The following is a 10,754-nucleotide window of genomic DNA, read 5'->3' as shown; positions in this document are numbered from 1 at the left end:
GAGCAAAATATACTTTTTTTTTCTTCAAACTTTATTTACAAACAACTACTGGTACAACGCCCACCTGATTGCGTCAGTGGTCTAGTGTGGTAGCGAGGCTGCAATAAGAAGTGAACAGAGGTGAGTCCATAACATGTAATATATGTGTGTTCTGACGCTAGAGGCCACGGGACTGGATATGCCTGTATGTACGTACCGTTTGTGTGCCGCTGTTCTTCTGCGTTTGAAAATATTTTATTAATAAATATGGAAATGTCATTGTTCATATGTTTTATTCTTATATTATTCCAAATACAGTTTATTATCATAAAAATTTTTATACTAATGCTTTCTGTGGAGAATAACCATGCAACCAATCAGATTCAAGTTCTAATTTTTAGGAGGCAAATTGGAAAATGAAAGTGTCAACCGGATTGGTTGCTTTTGGCAAGTTCTCCAGGTTAGGTCTGCACTAGTACATAAGGCCCAGGATCACGTACTATAGAGCTGTCATCAGTACTACCATACCTCCCAACTTTTGAATTTGGAAAAGAGGGACATTTTAAGCCACACCCAATATCCCGCATCAACACATCAAATAGCGCACATTCTCACTGCGGATCTCTAGACTGTCTGGATATCACAGATATTATGGATCCGGTTATATCGTCTTTATGTTACTTTTCCTATCTTGGGTATAACATTTGCTCATCACGGCAGCAGCTGCAGGACAAACCAAAAGGCTGAGAACAATGAAAGTCAAGAGGGAGACCCTGTGGTGGATGACTTTTCAATTGACAGGTAGCAGAGTTACATGATGGGGATTTTTTTTTTCCAGTTGTGTAACTCTGCTACCGGTCAATGGAAAAATCATCCACCAGAGCCCCCCTGTAGATCGCTCCACACACAGCCCCCCCCCCCCTGTAGATAGCGTCAAACACAGGCCACCCTGTAGATAGCGTCACACACAGGCCCCCCTGTAGATAGCGTCACACACAGGCCCCCCTGTAGATAGCGTCACACACAGGCCCCCCCTGTAGATAGCGTCACACACAGGCCCCCCTGTAGATAGCGTCACACACAGGCCCCCCTGTAGATAGCGTCACACACAGGCCCCCCTGTAGATAGCGTCACACACAGGCCCCCCTGTAGATAGCGTCACACACAGGCCCCCCTGTAGATAGCGTCACACACAGCCCCCCTGTAGATAGCGTCACACACCGGCCCCCCTGTAGATAGCGTCACACACCGGCCCCCCTGTAGATAGCGTCACACACAGGCCCCCCTGTAGATAGCGTCACACACAGGCCCCCCTGTAGATGGCGTCACACACAGCCCCCTGTAGATAGCTCCACACACAGGCCCCCCTGTAGATAGCGTCACACACAGGCCCCCCTGTAGATAGCGTCACACACAGGCCCCCCTGTAGATAGCGTCACACACAGGCCCCCCTGTAGATAGCGTCACACACAGGCCCCCCTGAAGATAGCGTCACACACAGGCCCCCCTGTAGATAGCGTCACACACAGGCCCCCCTGTAGATAGCGTCACACACAGGCCCCCCCTGTAGATAGCGTCACACACAGGCCCCCCTGTAGATAGCGTCACACACAGGCCCCCCTGTAGATAGCTCCACACACAGGCCCCCCTGTAGATAGCGTCACACACAGGCCCCCCTGTAGATAGCGTCACACACAGGCCCCCCTGTAGATAGCGTCACACACAGGCCCCCCTGTAGATAGCGTCACACACAGGCCCCCCTGAAGATAGCGTCACACACAGGCCCCCCTGTAGATAGCGTCACACACAGGCCCCCCTGTAGATAGCGTCACACACAGGCCCCCCTGTAGATAGCGTCACACACAGGCCCCCCTGTAGATAGCGTCACACACAGGCCCCCCTGTAGATAGCGTCACACACAGGCCCCCCTGTAGATAGCGTCACACACAGGCCCCCCTGTAGATAGCGTCACACACAGCCCCCCTGTAGATAGATCCAGATACAGCCCCCCTGTAGATAGCTCCAGATATAGCCCCGCTCTAGATAGCTCCACACACAGCCCCCCTGTACATAGCTCCAGATACAGCCCCGCTGTAGGTATCGCCAAACACAGCCCCCCTGTAGATTGCTCCACGCGCAGCCCCCCTGTAGATTGCTCCACGCGCAGCCCCCCTGTAGATTGCTCCACGCGCAGCCCCCCTGTAGATTGCTCCACGCGCAGCCCCCCCTGTAGATTGCTCCACGCGCAGCCCCCCTGTAGATTGCTCCACGCGCAGCCCCCCTGTAGATTGCTCCACGCGCAGCCCCCCTGTAGATTGCTCCACGCGCAGCCCCCTGTAGATTGCTCCACGCGCAGCCCCCTGTAGATTGCTCCACGCGCAGCCCCCTGTAGATTGCTCCACGCGCAGCCCCCTGTAGATTGCTCCACGCGCAGCCCCCTGTAGATTGCTCCACGCGCAGCCCCCTGTAGATTGCTCCACGCGCAGCCCCCTGTAGATTGCTCCACGCGCAGCCCCCTGTAGATTGCTCCACGCGCAGCCCCCTGTAGATTGCTCAACGCGCAGCCCCCTGTAGATTGCTCCACGCGCAGCCCCCTGTAGATTGCTCCACGCGCAGCCCCCTGTAGATTGCTCCACGCGCAGCCCCCTGTAGATTGCTCCACGCGCAGCCCCCTGTAGATTGCTCCACGCGCAGCCCCCTGTAGATTGCTCCACGCGCAGCCCCCTGTAGATTGCTCCACGCGCAGCCCCCTGTAGATTGCTCCACGCGCAGCCCCCTGTAGATTGCTCCACGCGCAGCCCCCTGTAGATTGCTCCACGCGCAGCCCCCCTGTAGATTGCTCCACGCGCAGCCCCCCTGTAGATTGCTCCACGCGCAGCCCCCCTGTAGATTGCTCCACGCGCAGCCCCCCTGTAGATTGCTCCACGCGCAGCCCCCCTGTAGATTGCTCCACGCGCAGCCCCCTGTGGATTGCTCCACGCGCAGCCCCCTGTGGATTGCTCCACGCGCAGCCCCCTGTGGATTGCTCCACGCGCAGCCCCCCTGTGGATTGCTCCACACGCAGCCCCCCTGTGGATTGCTCCACACGCAGCCCCCCTGTGGATTGCTCCACACGCAGCCCCCCTGTAGATTGCTCCACACGCAGCCCCCCTGTAGATTGCTCCACACGCAGCCCCCCTGTAGATTGCTCCACACCCAGCCCCCCTGTAGATTGCTCCACACCCAGCCCCCCTGTAGATTGCTCCACACCCAGCCCCCCTGTAGATTGCTCCACACCCAGCCCCCCTGTAGATTGCTCCACACCCAGCCCCCCTGTAGATTGCTCCACACGCAGCCCCCCTGTAGATTGCTCCACACGCAGCCCCCCTGTAGATTGCTCCACACGCAGCCCCCCTGTAGATTGCTCCACACGCAGCCCCCCTGTAGATTGCTCCACACGCAGCCCCCCTGTAGATTGCTCCACACGCAGCCCCCCTGTAGATTGCTCCACACGCAGCCCCCCTGTAGATTGCTCCACACGCAGCCCCCCTGTAGATTGCTCCACACGCAGCCCCCCTGTAGATTGCTCCACACGCAGCCCCCCTGTAGATTGCTCCACACGCAGCCCCCCTGTAGATTGCTCCACACGCAGCCCCCCTGTAGATTGCTCCACACGCAGCCCCCCTGTAGATTGCTCCACACGCAGCCCCCCTGTAGATTGCTCCACACGCAGCCCCCCTGTAGATTGCTCCACACGCAGCCCCCCTGTAGATTGCTCCACACGCAGCCCCCCTGTAGATTGCTCCACACGCAGCCCCCCTGTAGATTGCTCCACACGCAGCCCCCCTGTAGATTGCTCCACACGCAGCCCCCCTGTAGATTGCTCCACACGCAGCCCCCCTGTAGATAGCGCCAGACGCAGCCCCCCTGTAGATAGCTCCACACGCAGGCCCCCTGTAGATAGCGCCAGACGCAGCCCCCCTGTAGATAGCTCCACACGCAGGCCCCCTGTAGATAGCGCCAGATGCAGCCCCCCTGTAGATAGCTCCACACACAGGCCCCCTGTAGGTGCCACATTGCCGCCAGAGCGGAGAGCGGTAGAGGTAGCCGGCCCTACTGTTGCCACTCTCCGCTCTGCTTTTGACGTCACTCACCGTCAGAAGTCAGGAGTCTTGCAGCGGCGTTTTCACTGGTGTCGATGCCGGCCCGAGAGTGGACCAGTCCAGTCACCTGACCGGTGAGTTCAGATGACAGGTCAGGTGACTGGACTGGTCCACTACCGGGCCGGCATCGATCGCAGTGAGAACGCCGCCGCAAGACTCCTGCCTTCTTCTGATCGCTGCTGCAGTCAGCAGCGATCAGCTGTTTGGATGCAACGACCAGCGGGACATTTTGCAGACCGGCGGGACAGCGGTGAGAAACAGGAACTGTCCCGCCGGATCCGGGACGATTGGGAGGTATGGTACTGCTTTTAATTATATGATACCTTTTCACATTTTAAGTAGTCCTGTAAATTTAAATAGAATTTCCACAGTTAAATAAAGTATATGTCACTGAGTAATGTTATTTCCCATTATATACCATATACTGGAGCACTGTACACAGATTATCATTACTCTCCAGTCCAAAACACACGCACATGCACTCAGATCTAAAAACTTCCCTGAGCACACTCACCTTCTGTATCACACAACCTTGTCCAACCCAATACACCCACAATTACAAATCAGTTTCTGGATCCCTACGATGATGGCACAAGAGTGGCCTATACCTCACAGAGCCACGAACTCCCGATAGAACTGATAAAAGCCTCACCCTGTCACCAAGTGGCTCTGTCTGAGACGTCACAGTCCTGCTTTTATGGCCCTAGTATGGAGACCACACCCCCAACTAGTACTGGAAGATACACAACATCCGCTGCCTTCCCTGCTTTGTAGCTGCAAGGTACACTCACACCTCCAAACTTATTTTCAAGGGCGAAGGGAGATTCTGCTTCTTGGAGGGGACTTTTCTGTTCCAGAGCTTTCACGTGAGGGTATCTACCTGAACTTCGGGGCGTCTCCTGACCCACCCCCAGTGCAATCTCCGGATGTTGCACCTTTGACCCCGACCACCACCAGCCTCCTTGCCCCTCTTCCCTTCAAGGCCTTTGTACCTCACTCTGTGATAGAGGCCCATGGCCGAAGCATTGAAACCCATGTATTGAGAGGTTTTACCGCCTGCAGGACACTGAAAAGGCTATTACACCCAAGCTGTGGCAATGTTTTGTACCATATCTGCCTTTCTCACTATTATCCTACCGGTAGATGCTAACAACTCTTTACTGCTGAGAGCCTACTGCCACCTCTGATTCAAGACCTTGTCTATTACCAGATCTCAACTGACACTATGGGGGAGATTTATCAAAACTGGTGCAAAGGAAAAGTGGAGTAGTTGCCCATAGCAACCAATCAGATTCCAGCTCACAAGGTCTTTTGGAAAGTTAACTGTTTGGTGACACATGACGAGTTTGCTCGTCATGAGTGGCAGGACATTGCCGCATCATAAAGAGCAGACACGTCATTCTAATCGCACGGACACAGCAAGTGTGCCGGTGTCATCAGGAGTGAGGCAACGGCTGTGAGGCAACGGCTGTAATACACCGTCGCAGCCGCGCTCTAAACGGCGAAGATCAGAGTTCACAACTTTGATTGCGGCATTCAAGGGGTTAAGAGGGAGATCCCCCTTTGATGCCTTCTAGACAGCCCAGGGTTTCATTGGAGGACCCCAGGGCTGTCTGCCCATATTTCCTGTTGTTAGGGCATACTTAGGTATGTCCTAACAACTGCCTCTATATTATCAGTGTATAGGCTAATGTATTGGCATATACAGTTAGGTCCAGAATTATTTGGACAGTGACACAAGTTTTGGCAATTTAGCTGTTTACCAAAATATATTGAATATACAGTTATATAATCAATATGGGCTTAAAGTACAGACTCTCAGCTTCAATTTGAGGGTATTCACATCCTAAGGAAGGGTTTAGGAATTACAGCTCTTTAACCCCTTCAGTACTAAGCCTGTTTTGGCCTTGTGAACGCAGCCAATTTTTTCAAATCTGACGTGTCGCTTTATGTGGTAATAACTTGGGAATGCTTTTACCTATCCAAACGATTCGGAGATTGTTTTCTCGTGACATATTGTACTTTATGTTACTGGCAAAATTTGTTCAATAAATTCCGTATTGGTTTTTGAAAATCACCAAACTTCAGAGAAAATGTGCAAAAATTAGCATTTTTCTGAATTTAAATGTATCTGCTTGTAAGACAGATAGTAATACCACACACAATAGTTACTAATTAACATCCCCCATATGTCTACTATATGTTGCATCGTTTTTTGAACATCCTTTTATTTTTCTAAGACATTACAAGGCTTAGAACTTTAGCAGCAATTTCTCACATTTTCAAGAAAATTTCCAAAACCTATTTTTATAGGTACCAGTTCAGTTCTGAAGTGGCATTGAGGGCCTTCTATATTAGAAACCCCCATAAGTCACCCAATTTTAAAAACTGTACCCCTCAATGTATTCAACACAGCATTTAGAAAGTTTCTTAACCCTTTAGGTGTTTCACAGTAATTAAAGAGGCTCTGTCACCAGATTTTGCAACCCCTATCTGCTATTGCAGCAGATCGGCGCTGCAATGTAGATTACAGTAACGTTTTTATTTTTACAAAAACGAGCATTTTTGGCCAAGTTATGACCATTTTTGTATTTATGTAAATGAGGCTTGCAAAAGTACAACTGGGCGTGTTTACAGTAAAAGTACAACTGGGCGTGTATTATGTGCGTACATCGGGGCGTTTTTACTACTTTTACTAGCTGGGCGTTCTGACGAGAAGTATCATCCACTTCTCTTCAGAACGCCCAGCTTCTGCCAGATCACGCTGTGACGTCACTCACTTCCTGCCCCAGGTCCTGCATTGTGTCGGCCACATCGGCACCAGAGGCTACAGTTGATTCTGCAGCAGCATCAGCGTTTGCAGGTAAGTAGCTACATCGACTTACCTGCAAACGCCGATGCTGCTGCAGAATCATCTGTAGCCTCTGGTGCCGATGTGTCCTCGCTCGTCCGACACGATGCAGGACCTGGGGAAGTGACGTCACAGCGTCATCTCTCGAGAACACGCTGTGTGTCTGCACTGCCAGAAGCTGGGCGTTGTGAAGAGAAGTGGATGATACTTCTCGTCAGAACGCCCAGCTAGTAAAAGAAGTAAAAACGCCCCGATGTAACACATAATACACGCCTAGTTGGACTTTTACTTTAAACACGCCCAGTTGGACTTTAGAAAGCCTCATTTGCATAAATACAAAATTGGCCATAACTTGGCCAAAAATGCTCGTTTTTTAAAAATAAAAACGTTACTCTTATCTACATTGCAGCGCCGATCTGCTGCAATAGCAGATAGGGGTTGCAAAATCTGGTGACAGAGCCTCTTTAACCCCTTAGTGTCTAAGCCTGTTTTGGCCTTCAGGACCAGCCCCATTTTTGCAAATCTGACATGTGTCACTTTATGTGGTAATAACTCCAGAATGCTTTTACCTATCCAAGCGATTCTGGGATTGTTTTCTCGTGACATGTTGTACTTTATGATACTGAAAAAATTTCGTCGTTAAATTCAATATTTATTTGTAAGAAACGCCAAGATTTAGAGAAAATTAGCAAAAATTAGCATTTTTCTAAATTTTAATGTATTTACTTGTAAAACAGATAGTAATACTACACAAAATACTTACTAGTTTATATTTCCCATATGTCTACTTTATGTTTGCGTCGTTTTTTGAACATTCTTTTATTTTTCTGGGACGTTACAAGGCTTAGAACTTTAGAAGCAATTTCTCATATTTTTAAGAAAATTTCAAAAGGCTATTTTTTCAGGGACCAGTTCAGTTCTGAAATGGCTTTGAGGGCCTTATATATTAGAAAGTCCCCAGAAGTCACCCCATTTTGAAAACTGCACCCATCAAAGTATTCAAAACAGCATTCACAAAGTGTTTTAGCCCTTTAGGTGTTTCACAGGAATTAAAGCAAAGTAGAGGTGAAATTTACAAATTTCATTTTTTTCTTCAAAAATTCATTTCTAATACATTTTTTATGTACCGCAGAAGGTTTTACCCAAGAAATGCAACTCAATATTTATTGCCCAGATTCTGCAGTTTTTAGAAATATCCCACATGTGGCCCTAGTGCGCTAATGGACTGAAACACAGGCCTCAGAAGCAAAGGAGCACCTAGTGGATTTTGGGCCTCCTTTTTTTAGAATATATTTTAGGTACCATGTCAGGTTTGAGGAGGTCTTGTGCTGCCAAAACAGTGGAAACCCCCCAAAAGTGACCCCATTTTGGAAACTATACCCCTCAATGAATTTATCTATGGGTATAGTTAGCATTTTGAAACCACAGTTTTTTTGCTAAATTTATTTGAATTAGTATGTGAAGGTGAAAATCTACTTTTTTTGTGAAAATACGTAGAAATTTTAAATTTTTACAAGGAATAAAGTAGAAAAAACACCCCAACATATGTAAAGCAATTTCTTCCGATTATAGCAATACCCCATATGTGGTAATAAACTGCTGTTTGGACCCACAGCAGGCCTCAGAAGAGAAGGAGCACCATTTGGATTTCTGATTTTGCTGGAATAGTTTTCAGTGCCGTGTCGCGTTTGCAATGCACTGGAGGGATGAAAACCATGGAAACCCCCCAATAGTGACCCCATTTTGGAAGCTACACCCCTCAGGGCATTTTTCTAGGGGGTAAAGTTAGCATTTTGACCCCACAGTTGTTTTGCTGAATTCATTGGAATTAGTCTGTAAAGGTAAAAATCTACTTTTTTTCTGAAAAAAGGTAGCCATTTTTAATTTTTACAAGGAATAAAGGAGAAAAAGCACCGCAACATTTGTAAAACAATTTCTCCTGATTACGTAAATACCCCATATGTGGTAATAAACTGCTGTTTGGACCCACACCGGGGCTTAGAAGGGAAGGAGCGCTATTTGGCTTTTGGAGCTCAAATTTAGCTGGAATAGTTTTTGGGTGTCATGTCGAATTTGCAAAGCCCCTGAGAGACCGAAACAGTGGAAGCCCCCCAAAAGTAACCCCATTTGGGAAACTACACCACTTAAGGAATCTATCTAGGGGTATAGTGAGCATTTAGGCCCCACACGTCTTTTGCAGAATTTATTAGAATTAGGGCGTGAAAATTAATATCAACATTATTTCCACTAAAATGTTGATTTTTTTCAATTTTTTTCAATTTCACAAAGGATAAAGGAGAAAATGCACCCCAACATTTGTAAAGCAATTTCTCCCAAGTACAGCTATACCCCACATGTGGTCATAAAAGTTTTTTCATTCGAAAGTAATTAACCCTTTACAAACTGATTCATGTTTTGCTTTTTCGTTTTTCCTCCCCGCTTTCCGAGAGCCACCACTTTTTTATTTTTCTGTCAATAGAGTGGTGTGAGGGCATATTTTTTGCGGCACGAGCTGTAGTTTTTATTGGTACCATTTTGGGGTACATGAGATTTTGTTGATCACTTTTTATTCAATTTTTCGGCAAGCCAGGTGACCAAAAACCATCAAGTCTGACAATGATTTTTATTTATTTTTGACGGCGTTTACCCTGGGCTATAAATGACTATTATACTTTATTCTGCGGGTCGGTACGATTACGGCGATACCATATGTATATATGTTTTGCAGCGTTTGCGCAATAAAATAACTTATTTAGAAAATAATTTATTTTCTGTGTCACCATATTCTGAGAGCCGTAACTTTTTAATTTTTTCAGTCAAAAAAGTTGTGTAAGGGCTTGTTTTTTGCGGGACGGGTTGTAGTTTTTATCGGTACTATTTTGGCGTACATGCGACTTTTTGATCACTTTTTATTGTATATTTTGGGAGGGGTGGTGACCAAAAAATAGTGATTCTGGCATTGTTTTTCGTTTATTTTTTTTGCGGTGTTTACCGTGCGGGAAAAATAATATTATAGTTTTATAGTTGGGGTCGTTACGAACGCGGTGATACCAAATATGTGTACTTTTTTTTAACGTATTCATTTTTTTTCCTATAATAAAAGACTTATAATAGGAAAAAAAGCAGTTCTTGTTTATAACTTTTATTTTTACACTTTTTTTAAAACATTTTTATCCTTTTTTTTACTTTTTTCACTTGTCCCACTAGGGGACACTTAGACTTGCAGCTCTGATCGGTGCTGGAATACATTACACTACACACGTACTGTAATGTATTCCAACTGTCATTGTGACGTGACAGTCACACTGACAGGAAGCTTACAACGACCACCCTCGGGGTGGTCCTCATAGGCTTCTGTACATGGCAACCCGGAAGCCATTGTGTGGCGTCCGGTTGCCATGGGTACCATCGCCAGCCCCCGTGATTTCACATGGGGGCTGCCGATCGGCGCTAAAGACCTTAATTGTGGCGTTCAAAATCGAGCGCCGCAATTAAGGGGTTAACTGCCGATATCAGCGGCGACAGGCCGCTGATCGGCAACGGGGAGAGCAGGGCTGACACCCTGCACAGTTAACCGCCGCTGCGGTGTAGCGCCGCGCGGCGGTTAACTGTCAAAGCACTGACGTAACTGTACGTCAATGTGCGCAAACTTACTGCTCACCTTGACGTACAGTTACGTCATGGTGCGTTAAGGGGTTAAAGCAAAGTAGAGGGGAAATTTACAAATTTATTTTTTTTGTCGGAAAATCCATTTTTAGTTTTTAGAAATATCCCACATGTGG

General features: G+C 47.9%; 1 protein-coding gene across 1 annotated transcript in view; it reads left to right on the top strand.

The window, feature by feature from the left end:
* The first annotated feature begins 51 nt into the window (after nt 1-51).
* Nucleotides 52-10,754, top strand: part of LOC142649791 (uncharacterized) — a 71,138-nt gene continuing 60,435 nt past the window's right edge. The window contains exon 1 of the mRNA XM_075825555.1: nt 52-120. The gene's annotated coding sequence lies outside the window, so the exon portion shown is untranslated. The remainder of the gene's footprint in view (nt 121-10,754) is intronic.

This window comes from Rhinoderma darwinii, chromosome 1 (assembly GCF_050947455.1).
Source record: "Rhinoderma darwinii isolate aRhiDar2 chromosome 1, aRhiDar2.hap1, whole genome shotgun sequence".
NCBI lineage: Eukaryota > Metazoa > Chordata > Amphibia > Anura > Rhinodermatidae > Rhinoderma > Rhinoderma darwinii.
Note: the sequence above shows the minus strand (reverse complement) of the source record. Positions and strands in the feature narration are given on the sequence as shown.